Here is a 24444-nt window from a genome sequence, read left to right as displayed (position 1 = left end):
TTTTAGAAATGAAAATGTTTGTTACAAAAAGCCACACCACATCAAGAACTCCACCGACTTCACCGACAAGGTCCAGAAACTTACCCTGGATCCAGATGAAACCATGGTGTCCTTTGATGTAGTCTCTCTCTTCACTTGCATACCCACCACGGAGGCCGTGGAGACTGTCAGAAAACGACTACAAGAAGACAGCTCCTTGGAGGACAGGACCAACTTCACACCCGATCAGATTTGCACACTGTTAGACCTCTGCCTCACCACTACATATTTCAAATACAACGAAGGCTTTTACAGACAAAAACATGGCTGTGCCATGGGCTCCCCCGTGTCACCTATTGTAGCCAACCTTTACATGGAGGAAGTGGAAAGGAAGGCTCTTGGCTCCTTCAAAGGAAGAGTACCCAGCCACTGGTACAGATATGTGGACGACACCTGGGTCAAAATCAAGACACAAGAAGTGGAATCCTTCACATTAACGCTGTGGATAAAAACATCAAGTTCACCAGGGAAGACACAAAGGACAACTGTTTGCCTTTCCTGAACTGCGCTGTGCACATTGAAGAGAACAGCAACCTCAACATCGAAGTTTACCGGAAGCCCACAAACACGGACCAGTACCTCCTCTTTGACTCCCATCACCCTCTGGAACACAAACTTGGAGTAATTAGGACCCTACACCACCGGGCAGAACATGTTCCCTCTAAGCCTGAAGGAAAAAAGAAGGAACACACACATGTAAAGGAAGCACTCAAAACGTGCGGCTATCCTAAATGGGCGTTCTTAAAGTCAGCAAAGAGGCACAGAAAAGAAGACCAGACACCAGCGAGGGAGGATAAGAAAGACAGACGCAACAACATTGTCATCCCCTATGTAGCCGGTGTATCAGAGAAACTCAGGAGAGTTTTCTTCAAGCATGACATCCCAGTGTATTTCAGACCCAGCAACACGCTCAGACAGAAACTGGTTCACCCGAAAGACAAAACGCCAAAACACAGACTTAACAATGTGGTGTATGCTGTACAGTGCAGCGAGGAATGCTCAGACCTCTACATTGGAGAAACCAAACAGCCACTTCACAAGCGCATGGCACAACACAGAAGAGCCACCTCCACAGGACAAGACTCAGCAGTTCATCTGCATCTTAAGGATAAAGGACACTCTTTCGAGGATGCCAATGTTCACATTTTGGACAGAGAGGACAGATGGTTTGAAAGAGGAGTGAAAGAAGCCATCTATGTCCACTGTGAGCGACCATCTTTGAACAGAGGCGGGGGTTTACGACACCAACTCTCTGCCATCTATAATCCAGTTTTGAGATCCCTTCCCAGACGCCTTAACGCCCACTCACATCCTGGGCCATCTGACCTCAGGAATTCGCATGATAAGGTGGGGCCAGGTTTCACAATGAACACACCCGAAACTCTGACTGATTGGGACCCACACCCAGTTTCACACCTTGGCTCAGGCGATTAGAGGATCATCAAGGGGTCCTTTTGTCCCTCTGTGGGGGGATACTCCCACTAGGTTTATATCTGGGACTCTCCACCATTTGACCTTAGAACTGAAGAAGCTTCTCGGATGAGAGGTGAAACGTCTTCAAGTAACTTATAGAAGTCCAGACGCTTTTCTTTGCAAGCTCCTTTGTTTGTTACAAAACACTTACAAGGCACAACACTGACTTCACTAACCTAAGACTGAGATATTTTCACATTTTAGATATATGTGTGTGTTTAATGACAATTTAAAGTTTGGTATTTAAAAGTTTTAGTTTTGTAATAATTCTCTAAAAAAATAACGTCATAATGATGTCAGCTTGCTTTTTATCTCAGTAATCAGTTTTCTACATGATATTAAATATGATAACGATAGAATATAAAATATAAAATCACAGAGACATTTTATCCCTCTTGCTTTTCTACTTTAGTTTAAATTACCCAAGTTGAGGTCAGGAGAAGGAAAGTTCAAAGTTGATGAGACTTTGAACTATGTATTTATTCTTAAAAGAAAGAAAATGTGACACTTATAACAGAAGTTTTGCCTTTGTGTTACTTTGAGTGAAACAGTGGATTAAGTGTGATGAATGCCTTTCCAGTCACTGTATCCATTAAGACAAACTGTTAAAGCCAGTCGTTCATAGAAAAAAGTTGTGCAGTAAATAAAAAATAAAAAAAACTTTAAAAAGTCAGAAACAATAAGTTGTAAACTCAGTGTCAGTGTTGGTTGTGTGACACAGTTTGTCTGTGAAGGTTCTTAGTCATCCAGGTCCTTTCATGAACATACATGAACATACTGTTTACTGAGAGTACAGTTCAAACTACGGTTGTGACATGACATGTTGTCCAGAATAAAAATATTTTTTATGTGATATAAAAATGTATTTATGTCATGTCATTGCTATAGCAGTGCCATGCATTCCATAGTGTGCACAACGCTGAGACTTACCGAACCATGTCTGGGTTGCTTGTAGACAGACTTTGGTTTTTCTCAGTGTCTGTCAGCAACAACAAATTAGACCTGAAAAGAGATCCACTTCAACAACCTCCAAAGCGCAACACTTTTCAAAATCTGCAAGAAACCTGCACCTGCTGAATGTGAAAACAATAAACCTGTTTCACTGCTTAAGGCAAAAACACATGATCGAGTACAACAAGGCTATTTAGGAGATAAAAGCAGTTGGTGATGTTAAAAAAATATATGGTTAAATGGCCTGTATTTGTATAGCGCTTTACTAGTCCCTAAGGACCCCAAAGCACTTTACACATCCAGTCACACATTCACACACTGGTGATGGCAAGCTACATTGTAGCCACAGCCACCCTGGAGCGCACTGAGAGAGGCGAGGCTGCCGGACACTGGCGCCACCGGGCCCTCTGACCACCACCAGTAGGCAAGGGTGAAGCGTCTTGCCCAAGGACACAACGGCCGAGACTGTCGGAGCCAGGGCTTGAACCGGCAACCTTCCCATTACAAGGCGACCTCCCAACTCTGGCCTGCTCCCAACTCGGCTGGCCTGGAAACACCAGACACCGGGACATTTATGCAAATGTACTGTTTATAAGATTGGGGAAACCTGCAATCAGCTGAGACTGAAGAAGTCACTTGGATGAGTGACGAAATGTTTCTCCCACAAAACGCTACATCCAGATGAACAGAATCAACTTTTGGAGATTTACTTTCCTGGATGATTGAGCATGCATCAAGACAACTTTGACTATTGATCTTATGCTCATGGAAGAATTGGGATTTGGTGGGATTATGCAACATTAAGACAGCAGCCAGGTATCCCGAACTAATTTTGTGGTTCATTCACACCTCGCTCGAGTTGACCAGCGTGTCTATTACATGTTTTACCATGATATTGGGTTAACTTGGCATAAAATTAAATAGAAAATGCTCATTGCATGTGTCATGAGTTAGAAAGTATAGAGGAAGTGGGTGTGTATTTTGAGTAGCCTGTAATGGTGTTGGTCACATCATGATCATGAGATGTTCCCAAGAAATACGCTGTATACTGCAACTTTGTGATTGCCTCTAAAAAACACTCTTTAAAATGAAAAATGTTACTCTGCATTTTGTAGATGCTTGAGGAGGAAATTGTTACTTTTATGAAAAATGAGCTACAAAAATTCAAGAAATTTCTGAGTCAAAAATGTCCAGAAGGCACACAAAAAAAGAAGATTATGAGAGAAGATTATGAATCAACGGCTGATAAAAAAAGATGAGATCAGCGATGGTGACACATTTCTGAGACTCACACTGAGCTTCCTGAGAAGAAAGAAGCAGGATCAGCTGGCTGATTCTCTGCAGAGGAGTGAGATGCTTTTCTATATTTTCTTCATTTTTTACATCTGTGGAAACTGTCAAACTGCCAAAGAGGTAAAATTCTTATTATAATGTAAAATTATTGTGAAACAATAACTCTGTTAACCTCAGTAATGGATAATGTGAAGATCTCAATAATGGATTAGGTTTCTTAAAGGTTTCTTAAAAACCATATTGCACTTAGCATATTTGATTCACTGTAAATGGACCTATATCACCTGATGTTTCCTCAGAAACTTCTGCTGCCATTTGCCAACATAAATTAAAGTGTAACCTGAGGAAAAAGTTTCAGTGCTTGTTTGAGGGGGGTGCCCGAGCAGAGAACCCCACTCGTCTGAATCAGATCTACACAGAGCTCCACATCTTAGAGGGTGAGAACAGAGATGATGATCATCATGAGGACAGACAGATACAACCTGCCTCCTTGAAACCTGGAGGTTCAGCTGATATCTTTTTTGGGAATATTTTTAAACCTTTATCTGGAAGACATGAACCAGTCAGAACTGTGGTGACAAAGGGAGTGGGTGGAATTGGAAAAACAGTCTTGACACAAAAATACATTTTGGACTGGGCTAAAAACAAAGCCAACAACAATATACAGTTTATCTTCCAATTCACTTTCCGAGAGCTCAATTTGCTGAAAACAAAACAGTGCAGCTTGGTGGAACTTATCCATTATATGTTTACTGACACCAAAGAAGATAAGATAAGATAAGATAGAACTTTATTAATCCCTCGGGTGGGTTCCTCTGGGAAATTCGATTTCCAAAAAAGCACAGCACCGACAGAAGTTACAGAATATTATATATATATATATACACACACACACACACACACACACACACACACACACACACACACACACATACACACACATATATAAATACAGAGACAAATATAAATAAAATATACGAAGGGGATAAATAGAATAAATAGGAATAAAAATAAAAATACAAGTGAATTGCACATTTCAAGTATTGAGGTCTATTGCACTGTTGACTATTTACAAAAAGTATTGCACAAGGTATTGTACAGTGAGGTGAAGAGGCACTACAGCTTAGTTGTTCCCCCCTCCTTTGTCCTCCTGTTTCCTGTTTCCCCTCCCTCTCCCCTCCAGAGAGGAGTTAAACAGTTTGATGGCGTGTGGGACAAAGGAGTTTTTAAGTCTGTTAGTTCTTGTCTTGGGGAGAAGCAACCTGTCACTGAACAGACTCTTCTGATTGTTTATGGCCGTGTGCAGAGGATGCCCAGCATTGTTCATAATGTCCATCAGTTTCTTTAATGTCCTTTTCTCTGCCACTGTCACCAGAGTGTCCAGCTTCATGCCGACCACAGAGCTAGCCTTCCTGATCAGTTTCTCCAGCCTGGATGAGTCCTTCTTTGCTGTGCTGCTCCCCCAGCACACCACAGCATAGAAAAGTACTCCAGCAACCACTGACTGGTAAAACATCCTCAGGAGCTTCCTGCAGATGTTAAAAGACCTCAGCCTCCTTAGGAAGTACAGTCGGCTTTGGGCTTTTTTATACAGGTGCTCTGTGTTGCATGACCAGTCCAGTTTATTGTCCACCCACAGCCCGAGGTACTTGTACTTGTTGACCACCTCCACCTCCTCACCCTCTATCTGAACTGGCAGTGGACCTTCTCTGGACCTCCCGAAGTCCACAACCAGTTCCTTAGTCTTTGAGGTGTTGAGTTGCAGGTGGTTTGTGTGACTCCATGCGACAAAGTTCCTCACCAGACTTCTGTACTCCTCTTCCTGATCATCCCAGATACACCCCATGATGGCTGTGTCATCTGCAAACTTCTGAATATGGCATAATTCAGAGTTGTAGCAGAAGTCAGAGGTGTACAGGGTGAAGAGAAGAGGGGACAGCACAGTTCCCTGTGGTGCTCCTGTGCTGCTCACCACAGTGTCAGACGTGATGTCCTTCAGCCTGACGTACTGTGGTCTGTCGGTGAGGTAGTCGGAGATCCAAGCCACCAGGCAGGGGTCCACCTCCATCCTGTTCAGTTTTTCCTGAAGCATACAGGGCCGGATGGTATTAAAGGCACTGGAAAAGTCAAGAAACAGGATCCTGACCGTGCCTTTTCCCCCATCCAGGTGTGAGTGGGCTCTGTGTAGGAGGTACAGGATGGCATCCTCCACTCCAACACCCGCCTTGTATGCAAACTGTAGTGGGTCCTGGGCATGTTGTACCTGTGGTCGGAGGAGGTTGAGGAAGAGCCGCTCTAGAGTCTTCATAAGATGTGACGTCAGTGCCACCGGTCGGAAGTCATTCAGCTCATTGGGCCGGTTCCTTTTGGGGGCCGGGACGATGCAGGATGTCTTCTATAGGGCGGGCACTCTCCCCAGTCGCAGACTGAGATTGAAGACTCGTTGTAGCGGCTCCCCAAGTTCAGCAGCACATGCCTTTAGCATCCTAGGACACACCTTGTCTGGGCCTGCTGCCTTTCTGGGGCAAAGCTTCCTCAGTTGTCTCCTGACCTGATCCACTGTGACACTGGGAGATGTTTGGGAGGAGGGGAGGGGGGGAGATGTCTTGCTGCTGAGAGAGGGAAGAAAAAGCAGGAATCTGCCACTTTGAAGAGTTTCAGGTTGTGTTTCTCCTGGATGGTCTGGATGAGTGTCGACTTCCTCTGGACTTCCACAACAACAGCATTGTGACTGATGTTACAGAGTCCACCTCACTGGATGTACTGCTGACCAACCTTATCAGGGGGAACCTGCTTCCCTCTGCTCGCCTCTGGATAACAACACGACCTGCAGCAGCCACTCTGATCCCTCATGAGTGTGTTGACATGGTGAAAGAGGTCAGAGGCTTCATGGACTCGCAGAAGGAGAAGTACTTCAGGAGGAGATTCAGGGATGAAGAGCAGGCAAATGCAATGATTTCACACATTGGGACATCACGACGCCTCCACATCATGTGCCACATTCCGGTCTTCTGTTGGATCACCTCTACAGTTCTCGAGGATGCACTCCAGTTCAAAGAGAAGACAGAACTTCCTGCAACCCTGACTGAGATGTACATCCACTTCCTGTTAACTCGGATAAAGCAAGATAATGCAAAGTATCATAGAAAGGCTGAGACAGATTCAGAAGCCAAGAAGATCTTTCTGGCTTTGGGAAACCTTGCTTTTGAGGAGCTGCAGAAAGAAAACCAGATATTTTCTGAAACAGAACTAAAAGAGTATGGCATTGACATCAAAACTGGATCACTCTGCTCAGGACTGTTCATAGAGGTCTTCAATACGAAGCATGGGTTGAGCCAGGAGAGAGTGTTTTCCTTTGTCCATCTGAGCATTCAAGAGTTTCTGGCTGCACTTCATGTCCTTCTAACATTTGTCAACACTGGTGTCAATCTACTGAGAAGACGTCGATTGTCAGTAAAACATGAGCATGCATGTAAGAAACTCTACCAGGACGCAGTGGACCAGGCTTTACAGAGTCCAAAGGGGCACCTAGACTTGTTTGTTCGCTTCCTGCTGGGTCTTTCACTGGATACTAATCAGACTTTCCTACAAGGCCTGCTGAAAAAGACAAAAAGTAAACCAAAGGTCAGAGAAAAGCTAGTGCAGTACATCAAGCAGAAGATCAGACACTGTCCTTCTCCAGAGAGAAGCATTAATCTGTTTCACTGCCTAAATGAACTCAATGACAATTCTTTAGTGGAGGAAATCCAACAGCTTCTGAGATCAGGAAGCTTCTTTGAAAACAAACTCACTTTTTCTCAGTGGTCAGCGCATACATTTTACAATAAAACATACATTTGCATGAAACCAAAATACAACATAAATACAACTACAATTAATAGACAATAAATTTAAAAAATAAAAAATCATTAATTAAAATGACTACAGCTCTGATTTCCCTTTAATCACACTTTGACCTTCAATGTAAAGAATCTGATGTCTGTAATCAATTTGATTTCGGTTGGAAGTGTGTTCCACAGATGGCAGGCCTTTATGGAAAATGCTGACTGACCAAATTAAGATCTCGATATGATATCTTGCAGTTGCCGTTCACCATGCTCCTAGTAATACGATTACTATCTTGTCTTTGGATGTATCTATTAAGACACTTTGGGGCCATCCTATTTATACATTTAAAAACTAATTTAAGAAAACACAAATGATTAAAACTCATAAAACTAAGTAGATTATATATTTCTTTAAAATGTGACAATGATGCCACCGAATAGATTTTTTATCCATTATTTTTAAAGATTGGTTATATAAGGATACCACAGGCTGAACTGTAGATGGTGCTGCTTGAGTCCAAACTGTCAGACAATATGAAAAATGAGAGAATATCATGGAATGCATGAATAACTGAGCTGCTGAAGTAGGTATATAATGCCGAATTAACTTAAAACAATTCAGATTAACCTTGACCGTCGTTGAAATCTTCTTTACATGTGTATCAAATTTAAGAGTGAATCTAAAATTATTCCTAAAAACTTAAAATCTTTAACCTCCTTTATTTCTTCGTTGCTTAACTTGATTTTAAAATCATCAGGTGAACTTTGTTTTCTAATAGAAAAACACATAGAAACTGTTTGTTTTTTTTAATTCAATACAAGATGATTATGTTCCAGCCATTGTTGGACATCATTCAGATGTGTCGTTAAAGTATCTGCTGCTTCACCAGGTGACTTAGCTGGTACATATATAACTGCATCATCTGCATAAAGCTGGTAGATAGCTTTTGGACAACTGGCAGGCAAATCATTTATGCTATATCATGCTATATCTAGCAGAGAAAACATTTTGTGTATGTTCACAGGTTATCAGGCTGATCACAGAGACAGGCTGTTGTGTCCTGGCTTCAGCTCTGAACTCCAACCGCTCTAATCTGAGGGAGCTGGATATGAGTTTTAATCATCCAGGAGACTTGGGACTTCAACTACTGTCTGCTTTACAGCAGGAGCCAAAGTGCAAACTGGAAACTCTCAAGTATGATGTTTTTAAAATCAGTACACATACGTCATAGCCTTCGTTTACTGAGCCTGAGTTTGTGTTCACTTGTCTTTCTCTACCACATCAACAGGACTGGTCACTGTGGAAAATGCAGAATGGCCCCATCACCCCTAAGATGTAAGCCAAACCACTATTAAAAGGATCTTGGAAAACAATCAATTCAAATTATCAACATTATAATATGATATAATTAGTGCTGTCAGCGTTAATGTCATTAAAATGACGTTAACACCATAACCGCATTAACGCAGCAAATCTCCGTTAATGAGTTAACGTGGATCGCCCCGTGCGTGGGGCTGCATGGCATCAATACGTTAGCTCATTTAGCTTGTTAATGCATTAGACCTGGATGACTGAGAACCTTCACAGACAATGCATTAGAGCCGTCCAGCCCCACGCACGGGGCGATCCGCGACAACTTGCTAACGGAGATTTGCCGCGTTAATGCGGTTATGGTGTTAACGTCATTTTAACAAGATTAGCGCTGACAGCACTAGATATAAAATATTCTTTGAAATGTGATGAAATAATTAGCTATGCTTAGCATAAAGACTGGAAGAATGGTGAACCCGTAGTTTGGATCCAACTGAGGGTAACATAAACCATAACCTCTCAAAACTCAATCATTAATAATAATGGATACTTTATTGATCCCCATGGGGAAATTACTTGTTTTTCTCTGCATTTGACCCATTCACTCAGTGAAGCAGTGGGCAGCCCACTAAGCAGGCGCCCGGGGAGCAGTGTGTAGGGACGGTACCTTGCTCAGGGGTACCTCAGGGTAGCCGTTAAGTGGATTCGAACCGCCGACCTTCCGATCATGGGGCGACCACTTTACCTACTGAGCTATCCCTGCCCCCAATTAATATGTCATATCTTATTTGTTTAATGTCTACAAAAGCCAAAGTACAGGTTGGGCCAATTTTATGGATACACCGTAATAACATGGGAATGGTTGGTGATATTAAAGTCCTGTTTGTGGCACATTAGTATATGTGAGGGGGCAAACTCCTCAAGATGGGTGGTGACCATGGTGGCCATTTAGAAGTTGGCCATCTTGGATAGAACTTTTGTTTTTTCAATAGGAAGAGGGCCATGTGACACATCAAACTTATTGGTAATGTCACAAGAAAAACAATGGTGTGCTTGGTTTCAGCGTAACTTTATTCTTTCATGAGTTATTTACAACTTTCTGACCACTTATAAAATGTGTTCAATGTGCTGCCCATTGTGTGTTGGATTGTCAATGCAACCCTCCTCTCCCACTCTTCACACACTGATAGCAACACCGCAGGAGAAATGCCAGCACAGGCATCCAGTATCCGTAGTTTCAGGTGCTGCACATCTCGTATCTTCACACTATAGACAATTGCCTTCAGATGACCCCAAAGATAAAAGTCTAAGGGGGTCAGATCGGGAGACCTTGGGAGCCATTCAACTGGCCTACAACGACCAATCCACTTTCCAGGAAACTGTTCATCTACGAATGCTCGGACCTGGCACCCATAATGTGGTGGTGCACCATCTTGCTGGAAAAACTGAGGGAACGTGCCAGCTTCAGTGCAAAAAGAGGGAAACACATCATCATGTAACAATTTCAAATATCCAGTGGCCTTGAGGTTTCCATTGATGAAGAATGGACCCACTATCGTTGTACCCCATATACCACACCAAACCATCACTTTTGTTGTTCCAACGGTCTTGGAGGGATCCATCCAATGTGGGTTAGTGTCAGACCAATAGCGGTGGTTTTGTTGGTTAACTTCACCATTCACATAAAACTTTTCCTCATCACTGAACAAAATCTTCTGTGTGAACTGAGGGTCCTGTTCCAATTTTTGCTTTGCCCATTCTGCAAATTCTGTGCGCTGATCTGGGTCATCCTCGTCGAGATCCTGCAGTAGCTGGAGTTTGTAAGGGTGCCATTTGTGAGTAGCTAACATCCGCCGAAGGGATGTTCGACTAATGCCACTCTCCAGTGACATGGCCACGCTGTGGGCTCTTGCTGAATGAAGCTAGGACAGCCACTGATGTTTCTTCATTAGTGAGTTTTCTTGCGTCCACATTTTGGCAAATCCAACACTGAACCAGTTTCACGAAAATTAGCAAGCAGTTTGCTAACTGTAGCATGGGAGATGGGTGGTCTCGTAGGGTGTCTTGCATTGAAATCTGCTGCAATGACCCGGTTACTGCGTTCACCAGATATCAACACAATTTCGATCCGCTCCTCACGTGTTAACCTCTTCAACATGTCAATGACTGTGAACAAAGAGAAACTTGTAAATAACTCATGAAAGAATAAAGTTACGTTGAAACCGAGCACACCATTGTTTTTCTTGTGACATTACCAATAAGTGTGATGTGTCACATGGCCCTCTTCCTATTGAAAAAACAAAAGTTCTATCCTAGATGGCCGACTTCTAAATGCCCACCATGGTCACCACCCATCTTGAGGAGTTTGCCCCCTCACATATACTAATGTGCCACAAACAGGACTTTAATATCACCAACCATTCCCATGTTATTACGGTGTATCCATATAAATGGTCCACCCTGTACTATTAGTACTGGACCCAAACACAGCAGAAGGAAACCTCAAACTGTCTACAGACAACAGAAAAGCCGTGTTGGTGAAAGAGGAGCAGCCTGATCATCCAGAGAGATTGGATAGCTGGAAACAGGTGCTTTGCAGCGATGGTTTGACTGGGTGCTTTTACTGGGAGGTACGGTGGACAGGAACGGTTACAATAGGAGTGACATACAAAGGAATCAGGAGGAAAGCATACATTGATGGCTGCTGTATTGGATGGAACCAATTACAACCAGTCCTGGAGTCTTTTCTGCTCAGCTCAAGGTTTCACTGCCTGGCACAATAGCATACCAACAGACATAAAAACAGCCCCACCTGCTGACTCTAACTGAGTAGCAGTATATCTGGACTGGCCTGCTGGCACTGTGTCCTTCTATTGTCTCCCTTGCATAGTGTCTTCACGAAAACAGATACATCTCCACACGTACCAGACCACGTTCACTGAGCCAGTCTATGCTGCATTTGGACTTGGACATGTACTTGAGTTTGAGCCTGATGGTACATTGTTATCATCCCAGATTGTTCTGTTTAAAAATGAAGAATGAATGTTCCCTAGAAGATTGATTCCCAAAGTGTGTGATGCAGGATCTTTGAGGCTTTAAGACAGGATGAGGGTCCTCTGAGATGTATTTATATTTTTTACTGCTACATTTACTTCTGTACATTTTTGACTACCGTGATTTATTATTAACTCTTTTTTAAGTCTACAACAACATGCTGAACAAGTTTGAGATATCACTGAGAAATTCACAGGTAGCATTTTTGTAGCTGACCAGCAGTTGTATTTAATGTATTTATGAATGAAAGAACGTGTCTAAGAGCGTTTTTAGCTCCTCATGCAGTTTTACTCCTGTGTCACAATCCTTGCAAGGAATTCCCACAGAAGAAATACCAGCTCCTTTGTATTTGTTTTTTCTGATTCAGTATATTTTATTCTCTGAATATGTATATTGCATGTTATAGTTGACTGTTATACTAATATTAACGACACATGTGTGTGTGTGTGTGTGTGTGTGTGTGTGTGTGTGTGTGTGTGTGTGTGTGTGTGTGATCAATATGAATGGGTGACATTTATTTATTTTTACTTTTTATTTTATTTTATTTTTTTGCCTGTCCCATTTGGTTATTTAGCCGTCAGAGTTGTTGTCTGAAGGCCAACAAAGATGCCCAACGGATTTACTTTGCCAAGTGGATCATCACGGCCTTGCCATTTGATCCATTTGATCTACCTTTGTTGTTATTATTTATTTAATTTTATTTTCAGTTGTTACAGATGGGACAGACATGGTTGGGGGATAGGAAAGGGAGAAAGAAAGATGAAGAAACAGAATAACAGAGGGCAAGTGAGACAGTGAGAAAGGGCACTTAGAAAGAAAAAAAATCTTCCAGATCACCAGTTGAGAGAAAAAAACAAGAAAAAGAATAAGAAAAAGAAAAAACAAGCAAAAAATGAGGGCAACATAATAAACACAGCACCATTGCATTAATCTAGCTAACAGTAAATAACAGTAAATACTAAATATTGAATGTTGTTGTGCAGCACACAGCCTCGACAGCGCACAATGTGCTTTGAGGTAGCAGCCAAGAAAGGTGTAGTTTGTGTCTTCACAGGGGACAATTATTTTTAAGGCTATGGATGGACGCTGACTGTTCAAAGACAAACTAGGAAGCATTTTTTAGACATTATTAACAATGCAGCAAAAACTCTGGGCTACATAGAACATGGAAAAACACTGGTGACATTGGAAAGAAAAATGTCTGGACTTCTTTAAGTTGGTTGAAGACGTTTCACCTCTCATCCAAGAAGCTTCTTCAGTTCTTAGGTCAAATGGTGGAGAGTCCCACCCAGATTTAAACCCTGTGGGAGTTTCCCCCCAAAGAGGGACAAAGGACCCCCTGGTGATCCTCTACCTAATAACATGAACCACGGTGTGAAAACGGGTGTGGGTCACAATAAGCCAGGGTTTCGGGTGAGCTCATTGTGAAACCTGGCCCCACCCTATCATGTGATAGGGTGATCCTGAGGTCAGATGGCCCAGGATGTGAGTGGGCGTTAAGGCGTCTGGGAAGGATCTCAAAACTGGATTATAGATGGCAGAGAGTTGGTGTCGTAAACCACCACTTCTGTTCAAAGATGGTCGCTCACAGTGGACATAGATGGCTTCTTTCACTCCTCTTTCAAACCATCTATCCTCTCTGTCCAAAATGTGAACATTGGCATCCTCGAAAGAGTGACCTTTGTCCTTTAGATGCAGATGGACTGCTGAGTCTTGTCCTGTGGAGGTGGCTCTTCTATGTTGTGCCATGCGCTTGTGAAGTGGCTGTTTGGTCTCTCCGATGTAGAGGTCTGGGAATTCCTCGCTACACTGTAGAGCATACACCACATTGTTAAGTTTGTGTTTTGGAGTTTTGTCTTTCGGGTGAACCAGTTTTTGTCTGAGTGTGTTGCTGGGTCTGAAATAATCCAGGATGTCGTGCTTGGAGAAAACCCTCCTGAGTTTCTCTGATGCACCGTCAAGTCAAGTCAAGTCAAGTCAAGTCAACTTTATTTGTCAATTCTGCCACATGTACAGGACATACAGAGAATAGAAATTTCGTTACTCTCAAACCCTAGTGATTAAAAAATGCAAATAAAATAATTAAAAAGTAAAAATTTAAATAAATACAATACAATTTTACGTATAACAAAAAAAAAAAAAAAAGCTATGCAATATACAATATACAATATTCAAGTAAGGAGGCTACATAGGGGATGACAATGTTGTTGCATCTGTCTTTCTTATCGTCCCTCGCTGGTGTCTGATCTGAGTACAGTTCCAGCCTTGAATTCAGATGGCTCTTTTCAGTTTATTTCTTCATGCAAGTACTGCTGGGTATACATGAGTAATAATAAAGACAATAATAAATAATGTAATAAGTAAAGCTGATTCCAGAGCTAAACTCAGAACAGGCAAACAGCCAGTCTATTAGCTCTCTGTCATTCTGGTCCTGAGGCAGAATCACCCTCCATGTTTTCCTCACAAATATTCACTGTACACACTCACAGAGGGAAATTTGGACTGATTTATTAGCAAATTCCTTTCACCTAAAAGCACGTGGTCATCTTCATAAACAGGATATCAAACTTTTCAAGGTCACTTTAAATCAGTCAAACACTAAATTGTAAATTGTTATTAATCCTTTTACCTTAGTCTTCAAGTTTATATTTATTTCTTACTCTTCTTATATTTATTTTTTGTCTTTTGCACTGAATGGAGCTGGAGCTTTGTCGTCTCCTCTCTCTATATACTGTACTGTTTATAGCAGAGATGACAATAAAGTTTACTTTGATCACAGTCAAATATCTCATCATTGAATCATTGTAGTTTGGAAGTTTAGCATTCTTGCCTGACAAACTTTTCGCAGTGTTTGTGAGTGTCTGATGTTCTTGTTTTATGCTTTTTCTACTACATCCCTGTAAAACCAGTCTAACCTGTAGTGGGAGTGAATAGAAAAATCACAGCATTAGATCTGGTAGGTCTCCACTAGATGGAGACAAAGCTGACTACAGTATGCAGGAGGTTTTTTTTTTTTTTTAATTCAATTATAGTTCATCTATTTGAGTTCTTTTTCCTTTTCAAAACTAAATTCTTCTGTTCTGCTAAGCAGAGAACAATGAATGATAATGATTTTCGTACTTTTTCGGTATTCGCTATTTCATAAAATTGTAGCTATATCAAATTCTTCTTTATATAGCTACTGTTTTCAGTGCTATTTTTGTCTCTTCACTTTTTTCCTGCCTTGGTCACTGCTGTAGGATTTATTTATTTTATCCCATTTAACCGGAAATAAGCGAGATACGGTCGGGATTTTTGGTGTATCTTATTCTGCTTATAATAAAAAAATAATAATAATGCAACACACTGAAGGAAGACAAGGTTCATCCAGGTGCACATGGAGGTTTATTGCGCTGAAACACAGCAAAACAGTTCTGTGTTACTGACATACGGTGGCCCCTAGAGACAAAGCACGTACAAACTCCAAAACACTTGCAAACTCCAAAACACATGCAAATTCCAAAACACATGCAAATTCCAAAACACTTGCAAACTAAAAAACACATGCAAACTCCAAAACACGTACAAACTCCAAAACACTTGCAAACTCAAAAACACATGCAAACTCCAAAACACGTACAAACTCCAAAACACTTGCAAAATCCAAAACACGTACAAACTAAAAAACACTTGCAAAATCCAAAACACATGCAAATTCCAAAACACAACGGAAGTGCTCCAGGACGCTAGGGGCAGTGTTGAGCTTTTGTTACCTAGTAACTACACAAGCCAGGAAGTACCAATGACCGGATTTGGGGTTTGCAGCCTTAAAGGCCGCATTTTAAGGCCGATTACGTCACAGCGACAAGAGAAGGCTTTCCCAATTCAAAGGCTGCTCGAAATGCGGCCCTCAAATGCGTCCATAATTTCCCTGAATTTTAAGGATGGGTCGGTGTAGCCTTCATGGCCCAACATATCCCAGACTTCATAGTGCGGTGGTGGTGTGGATAATTTTGCCGAAAAAAAAACGGTGGAAGCGGAGCGGAGGAAGAGTAAACTTCCAGAAGTAAGTACTGAATATTATGTCACTTATTTATGCGCAAATATTTTTTTAATGAAGAACGTTAAACCATTATTGTTGGCCACGTGTCGGGAAAGTTATGTGACATTAGTGATGTCTGTACTTTCAGAATTAACTTGGTTTTAAAGCCTTTACTTTAAAAAATATATATATAGTCGACCTTAATCTTACAGAGATTGTGATGATTTTGTGGATAATTAAAGTCAGTCATATATCCACAAACACAACAAGCTGAAAGTCAGTGAATGCTGCTCGGTTTGCAGTCCTGAATATCACGGCACAAGCAGGATTCACTGCACTGTTAATGTTATATTGCTGCCTCTGTTCGGTGGTGTCGAGCCAAACGGACTTTAACGTGTGTTTGAACAGCTGACGGTTCACTTGTTAAGCTGAAAGAAAGATGCTTTAATCGCAGGAGTCACACATGTGTCCACTGTATCATCTGGGAACTCCTCTTGTTTCGTAATAACACAAACACTAAATCCTCCTTCTTTTGTGCTGTTTTGTAGCAGTGTATACACCTGAGACTTTCACCTGTCTGTCTGTCCTGCACTCGCTCTCTGTTTCTTTCTCTCTGATTGTGGAATAAAAGTATGAACATGTGTTTATAAGTCACACTTGTGTTTGAATCCTGCAGCTTATCACACATTTGATTTCCATGTGTGACAACTGCAAGTGTCCAGAGTGAGGACAGACTGAGGGACACACTGCTGCACATCATCTGTGAGGCTTTGCACCCCTGATGATCCACCAGGACAAACTCAGCAGTGTGTGAGGAAGAGGAGGAGGAAGAGCCAGCGGCAGCTGACAGATGGAGAGAATAGACAGACTGTTCCCTGTTTGTGAAGGACTGCTAGGAAAGTTATAACTAATTGTCTGTCCTGAATCAGTCTTATTAGGTAATGTTCAAATAATTTGATCATTCCAGTGTTTTCAGTGTGGGAGAAAGTACTCAGGGCCTTCAAGTTACACACTATGAAAGGCAGCAACAAGTTTAATATTCAGAAACCTAAAGTATGTATCAGCAGCAGAATGGACCTAAAAATAAATGTTTGTTCCAGTTCTATGAAGCTTTGAGTATTTTGGATCAGTAGCACTGCTGTGTTTGTTGCATCATATTGCTGTAATTGTTTATATGCTTTATATATTCTGAGGTAAGTTGATCTATAGTGTCACATCATATTCTATAAGGATGTTATGTGTTTGTAGACTTTCTGCCCAGTTTGACCCATTTAGCAGAAGCCAGCCTGTTTAAGGCTCTGATATCTATTCTGTATGACTGAAAGAAGTTATGACATGGTCTGATTTTCTCACCCAATAAAGGAATATTTTATATATCAGTCTACTCTTCATTTTATCAGAAACAGTTATCACAGCTTGTACATTTTCTTTTTATAAATATATGTAAGCAATGAGCCAAATTTAGTAATGCCAGCATACTGAAGGAACAACATTTGTCTCTTATATATGATACACCTAAGTAGTAATATACCTATACTTTTTTTTGAGGCCCAAGCACCAATGCACTCTAATCCACTCCGCTAAACTGTATGTTGATACCGGTAAGTACATGAAGCGTACCTCTACCTCTACAGCTGAAAACAGTTTGTATCTGCACTCTGAGGGTCTGCTGAATTGTTTTAATGGCACTTTTTGACGAACAGCAGATGAAGAAATCCTATTTATTGTAGAAACTGTCCCTAAGCTATTGTTGCTCATACTTACTGAGGTCCCTAGCTACTTCCTTACTATGTCAGTAAACTTTTTTGAAAAGGAAGCTGTTGTAGATTTAAAGAACCATCTTAATTGAAGCAAAGGCAAAAAAAAAACTGGAATGAATTTCATGTGACTGTTCATATTAAAGCCAACAACAAGTGAAAATCCAAAAACGGCTCCAATCCTTTGTATTAATGATCTCCCCCCTCTCTCTCTCTCTGTGTGTGTGTGTGTGTGTGTGTGTGTGTGTGTGTGTGTGTGTGTGTGTGTGTGTGTGTGTGTGTGTGTGTGTGCCCTCACAGAAGGAAGGTCACAGCAGGAGCTTTTCTCAAACGCATTACCAATCAGTTTTTTTACAAGAAATGTAGCTCATACAATGGTATAAATGTATTCTTTGCGATACTTTATAAATATGAAGCTAAAGATTTTGAGTTCGTGCACATTGTGAAGCAAGAATCTAAATATCTGTGTCACAATGATTTCTATAAAAGCGTGTTGTTTATGGGGATAATGTAACAAATCTTTTGTGCGTCCTATTAATGATCAATGGTAATTGAAGAGGAACCCTGACTCAGGACATTTTCATGACAAGTGACAGCGCAGACAACTACTAATGAGAGAACATGTTTTATCATCATAAAGACTGTGATATGAAGCATCGTTAAAGTGTCACTTCAGTAATGTTGACTCATGTTTTTAATAATGACTTTAAAACACTAAACTCTAATTTCTGTGGTTTATTTTAAGTTTACAGAATATAACATGTGGTAAGAGTTTTACTTCTCACTGTCCGTGTTATGTGTATCTATTTATCATGTATGCTTTGCTCTGTGGACTGTAAAATGTTTCATTGTGTTCATGAAATAAACCAGACTTTCACCGTCTGCATCTTTTACTGTTTTTCTGCTTTTGTTCACTCCAAGTTTGACAAAACCTACAGATATCCAGAGTTAACTCACTAACAATGTGGAGCAGTCACAGTGTATTTAGCTGCTTTTTCCCTGAACACAACCAACTGAGAGAAACGCCTGTAGGCCTCACTTTGGTCATTTGAACGCTGAAGGAGATTTGTTCCATAGACACCTTATACTAGTGTTTCCTGCACTACTATGTTCTATTTAAATCCAGATTCCTTTTATAGTTTGCAGTGAAATTTGTTAAACCATTGCTTAATGGGACAGAAGTACAAGTCACTCTTTACTAACACATTTGTAGATGAGTTTATTGCTGAACAACCCAGCTAGCAGTCTCACACACTCTTTAGGTTTTTCAAGTTTTGTGTGTAAGGGTTTAGTCTATCAAACCTTACCCTTTCCCCCCCAGTATCACAACAGTATGACTCCCAAAGTACGGCTCAGTAAACAACCAATGATTCTAAAGCCAGAACAGAAAGATACAGTTGGAAGATGAATGATTGTGTTTTTATGATGCGTAGTAAAACGACCCCCTCTTCTTCTCTGTGTTGCTGTTGTTGTTGTTCGTGTGTGTGTGTGTGTGTGTGTGTGTGTGTGTGTGTGTGCCTTAGAAGTCAAATAATACATTAGCCATACTTAAAAAAAACATCTGAATGTCATTTAGAACTGAGATTCTAAGTTGTAAGCAGAAATCTTATGCACAGCCAGAAACATGTTTCCCCACTTTCACAATGCTGAGGTGACAAATCCACAACCCCCCAACAAATGGTTTGTTACACGCGGGTGTGAAGGGCAAGCTTTACTTACACAGCCTCACACACACTAGATTTTTAAAGTTTTTGGGTACAGGGGTTTAGCCACAGATGCAACATCCACTTTTGATAAAGATCACGCCACCTGTTTATTTCTTAAGAAATTAAGCATCTTTATTAAGCTCTTATTTATACATGTCTAAACAATAATAGACACAGTGTGCTCTGTGACATTATAGTCTTCTACTTCTGCTTCCATCGGTTTGCATTTTAAACTCCCGGCCTTTCAGTTTGTTATGAACGACTTATATCACAAAATGTTAGAAATATAAAGTGAACCATGCGACTTTTTTAATTTTCTGTTTGATGGAAGGACTTAAGACACGAGTTATTTAAACAATTCTAAATGACAGTGTGATGGCCATAGTACTTTATGTGGGCCAAATGTGTTAAGGATAATGTTTATCAATGTAAAATTGCAAAGAATTTGTGGATAGAATATAACATTTTGTAAACAGTTACCTCAGAAGCTGTACTGGCAGTTCTATGTATGTAAGGTAAAACTATCCACAGTACTTCCACTTAAGTAACTAAACACATAAAGTCACCCTTACCAGTAATCCGCTGCTCCTTGAAAAAAGTAGCACAAACAGACAACTGACTGAGCAATGATAAGTAGAGCTACCCGAGGCCGATACTCAAGCAGAAGAAAATTAAAAGTTGTTGTTTTTGTGGCTCGAAAAATTAAAGAAAGTATGTTTAATAATTCAACAAGACCCGCACCTTCAACACATGTACATTCAAATTCTGGTACAGGCTCAACATTTTTGTTGTTCAATAGTTTTTATCCGTTCGAAAAAGTCATTTTACGGCTTTAATGTTTCCAGCTGATAAGGAGAATGAGTGCATTTCAAATGAGCGTCCAAAGGCTTTAAACATCTGCTTTGTCTGTAACGCCAGTATCAAACTACAGAGTATTGTTTTTACTAAAATTCAACATTTTCAGATGAAAATTTGGCTGCTTTTTGTTTTTTTCACTGTAACACCCACCTCAACGCCGTTTTTAGGATATTCTTGGTGATCCCACCTTTTTCATATTTAGGCTTTTGGCACTGAGGGTATCTAATACGCATGTTGTCACTGTGTTTTTGTACTACCAGCTGCGAGGGCTCTGCTTTGAGCAGTCTGTTTTTATTTTGTCTCGTGACTGTGTGTTTTTTTTTTCAAACGAGATCCTCCTCAGTTTGATTTTGTTACCACAAACTTTGTGTGAAGTTCACAACAGAGGTAAAGAGATTTAAACACCCCAGTTTAAGGAGGCAGGCAGGGGTTGGACCACCTGCACAGGACAGGTGAAGCAGAGAGTGTCCGGGGAGATGTGCAACAGAAGCAGAGGGAACATTTTACAAGATGATTAATGGCACATTTAGGTGATTAAGGACTGTTGACAAGATTAAAAGACACGTCCGTCAGAGTTCAACAACATTACAGTTTGATTAAATAAAACTTTTTTAAACTACACAAGGTTCATTTTCTCCTCAGATAGTAAGCATATTAAACATGTCAAGAAAGAAAGAGTATAAAGAAAAGTAGTAAATGTGTGTCTAATTAAACTCTTCCTGTGAACCTTATATCATCCTTTAATATGTTTGGTGTTACAAACTTGAAGAAGCACAGAAAAGATCATCAGGCATTAATCTAATCAGTTTTCAGCCTTCATTCATATTGAAAAGTTGAAATCTTCCCTGCTAGACCCAAGTGCAGCGTTTAACACCGTTGGCCATAACATTTATTACAGCTATTATTAAATGGAGAGTCCTCTTCACACGCTGAGGTTAATTATGAAGCTCCACAGGCTTCTGTGCAAAGACCAGTTTTGTTTACATTATACGTGCTTTAGAAGGCATAGCATAGCATACATTTTCACTGCTATGCATATTATACCCACTTTTATTGGTTAAACCGCCGGGATGTCTTAGACACATAATGAGCTTTAATTTTCTGCTTCTAAGTTCAGATAGAACCGAGGTTATTGTAACGGGGCGTAAAAATCTTAGAAACACTGTGGCTAACAAGATCCTTACTCTGGATGGCATCGTCTTGAGCCGCCTGTTGTAGTGATTTGGCACATTATAAGTAAAATTGAAACATACAATCCCATAGCACAACATCAACATTTATTTATATACAAAAATAAAAATGCTTTTTCAGAGAAGAATTGTAACTTCACAATTCATCACCGGTTACGTGGGTACATAGGGTAAGTCCTCATCATTAACCCATAGCTGTTCCGGTAATCTCTCAGGGCCTTGGAAGGGTGGCCATGTCCAGTCTACCTCATCAATGTCGGGAGAGTCGCCGAAATACAAAAAAATCTTCCTCGTTGTCAGTGTCCATAGTCCACAGTTGTGGTGGTGAGGGGGGTGTGCTCCACTCTGACACTGGTGAATACGGTGCGTCTTCACTCCAATCTTCAAATGTAGGGTTCGTGGCTGGATCTTCAGAGACTAAAGATTGCTCAGTATCCCTGGTACCAAGTACCAAATATGTACCAAGTTCTGTCACTCTGATGGTTGATTGAGCAGAAGGGCTGGAAGATGCCATTTTCATGGAGAATTTCAAGCCCAACAGATGGGAATTACCATTCTTTTCCAAAGTTGCAGCTGCTAGAGACACAGTGGCCAACTCTACGGTTTTTGAAAATTGCTGCCACACCTACCCGCACCTTTAATATCAACCCACTTCCAGATCACGCTCCCCTTCTGTTATTTTAAAAAGAAGACCGCCGTCTCATTCCTTCAAACCTTTTTTTTTTTTAGCTCAACAACAGAGAGAAGTATGGCCTCTACAGCCCTGCGCCACCCTGCGGAGGAGGAGGAAAGTTCTGCGGACGAGGGCACAATATTACCTGACACGCGCGGTTCCTATCGCCCCTTGGAAAAGCAGCAGCAGCAAGCGGACGAGCTTGACGGTTGGGCATCTTCTTTGTTCATCGATACCGTGAAAACCGCGGTGTATCATCTTGTCAACCTAGTAATCAACAAGTACCTCACTGACGAATGCAACGGTTGTATGTCCGATCAACCCCGCCAGAAACAGCACGAGTGTGCGCGAGTGTTGGAGGATGACTTTTACGCTGAAAATTATTACAGCATCAGAAAAAGACTCCTCACCCCACGTTTCATTCCATCCATTCAACGGCTGCTGATTGCTCGCAACATCAAAATGGACGACGTCAAAGTCTGCATGGTGGCGGAAACTCTCTTGCACGAACTGAAATCGGAAAGGAAAGTCTTTGATGCCATCGCCGAGGCATACACCAAGCTGGTAGGGTTGGACATGGTGAAAATCAGACAGCTACGGTTGGTCGCAGAGTGTTACAAAGGTGGCTGCTAATTTTTTCTCTGAAAGACTGATTTTTTCATTCTTAGAACGTGTAACCAGCATTTTACCAAACCATGTATTCTACATTTAGTGCATTTAAAAAAAAAATGTACCCACGTAACCGGTGATGAATTGTGAAGTTACAATTCTTTTCTGAAAAAGCATTTTTATTTTTGTATATAAATAAATGTTGATGTTGTGCTATGGGATTGTATGTTTCAATTTTACTTATAATGTACCAAATCACTACAACAGGCGGCTCAAGACGATGCCATCCAGAGTAAGGATCTTGTTAGCCACAGTGTTTCTAAGATTTTTACGCCCCGTTACAATAACCTCGGTTCTATCTGAACTTAGAAGCAGAAAATTAGATTTAGATTTAGATAGAACTTTATTAATCCCTCGGGTGGGTTCCTCTGGGAAATTCGATTTCCAAAAAAGCACAGCACCGACAGAAGTTACAGAGTTATACACACACTCTGTAACTTCTGTCGGTGCTGTGCTAGCCACAGTGTTTCTAAGATTTTTACGCCCCGTTACAATAACTTCGGTTCTATCTGAACTTAGAAGCAGAAAATTAAAGCTCATTATGTGTCTAAGACATCCCGGCGGTTTAACCAATAAAAGTGGGTATAATATGCATAGCAGTGAAAATGTATGCTATGCTATGCCTTCTAAAGCACGTATAATGTAAACAAAACTGGTCTTTGCACAGAAGCCTGTGGAGCTTCATAATTAACCTCAGCGTGTGAAGAGGACTCTCCATTTAATAATAGCTGTAATAAATGTTATGGCCAACGGTGTTAAACGCTGCACTTGGGTCTAGCAGGGAAGATTTCAACTTTTCAATATGAATGAAGGCTGAAAACTGATTACATTAATGCCTGATGATCTTTTCTGTGCTTCTTCAAGTTTGTAACACCAAACATATTAAAGGATGATATAAGGTTCACAGGAAGAGTTTAATTAGACACACATTTACTACTTTTCTTTATACTCTTTCTTTCTTGACATGTTTAATATGCTTACTATCAGAGGAGAAAATGACCCTTGTGTAGTTTAAAAAAGTTTTATTTAATCAAACTGTAATGTTGTTGAACTCTGACGGACGTGTCTTTTAATCTTGTCAACAGTCCTTAATCACCTAAATGTGCCATTAATCATCTTGTAAAATGTTCCCTCTGCTTCTGTTGCACATCTCCCCGGACACTCTCTGCTTCACCTGTCCTGTGCAGGTGGTCCAACCCCTGCCTGCCTCCTTAAACTGGGGTGTTTAAATCTCTTTACCTCTGTTGTGAACTTCACACAAAGTTTGTGGTAACAAAATCAAACTGAGGAGGATCTCGTTTGAAAAAAAAAAACACAGTCACGAGACAAAATAAAAACAGACTGCTCAAAGCAGAGCCCTCGCAGCTGGTAGTACAAAAACACAGTGACAACATGCGTATTAGATACCCTCAGTGCCAAAAGCCTAAATATGAAAAAGGTGGGATCACCAAGAATATCCTAAAAACGGCGTTGAGGTGGGTGTTACAGTGAAAAAAACAAAAAGCAGCCAAATTTTCATCTGAAAATGTTGAATTTTAGTAAAAACAATACTCTGTAGTTTGATACTGGCGTTACAGACAAAGCAGATGTTTAAAGCCTTTGGACGCTCATTTGAAATGCA

At 40.8% G+C, this 24444-nt stretch overlaps 1 pseudogene; it reads left to right on the top strand.

The window, feature by feature from the left end:
* Positions 1 to 3578: 3578 nt before the first annotated feature.
* Positions 3579 to 11937, top strand: LOC146719173 (protein NLRC3-like; annotated as a pseudogene).
* The last annotated feature ends 12507 nt before the right edge of the window (positions 11938 to 24444 follow it).

The sequence above is a fragment of the Copadichromis virginalis genome, linkage group LG1, assembly GCF_057382275.1.
Source record: "Copadichromis virginalis isolate Kocher_CV1m ecotype Utaka linkage group LG1, C_Virginalis_male_GT1.1, whole genome shotgun sequence".
NCBI classification, from domain to species: domain Eukaryota; kingdom Metazoa; phylum Chordata; class Actinopteri; order Cichliformes; family Cichlidae; genus Copadichromis; species Copadichromis virginalis.
Note: the sequence above shows the minus strand (reverse complement) of the source record. Positions and strands in the feature narration are given on the sequence as shown.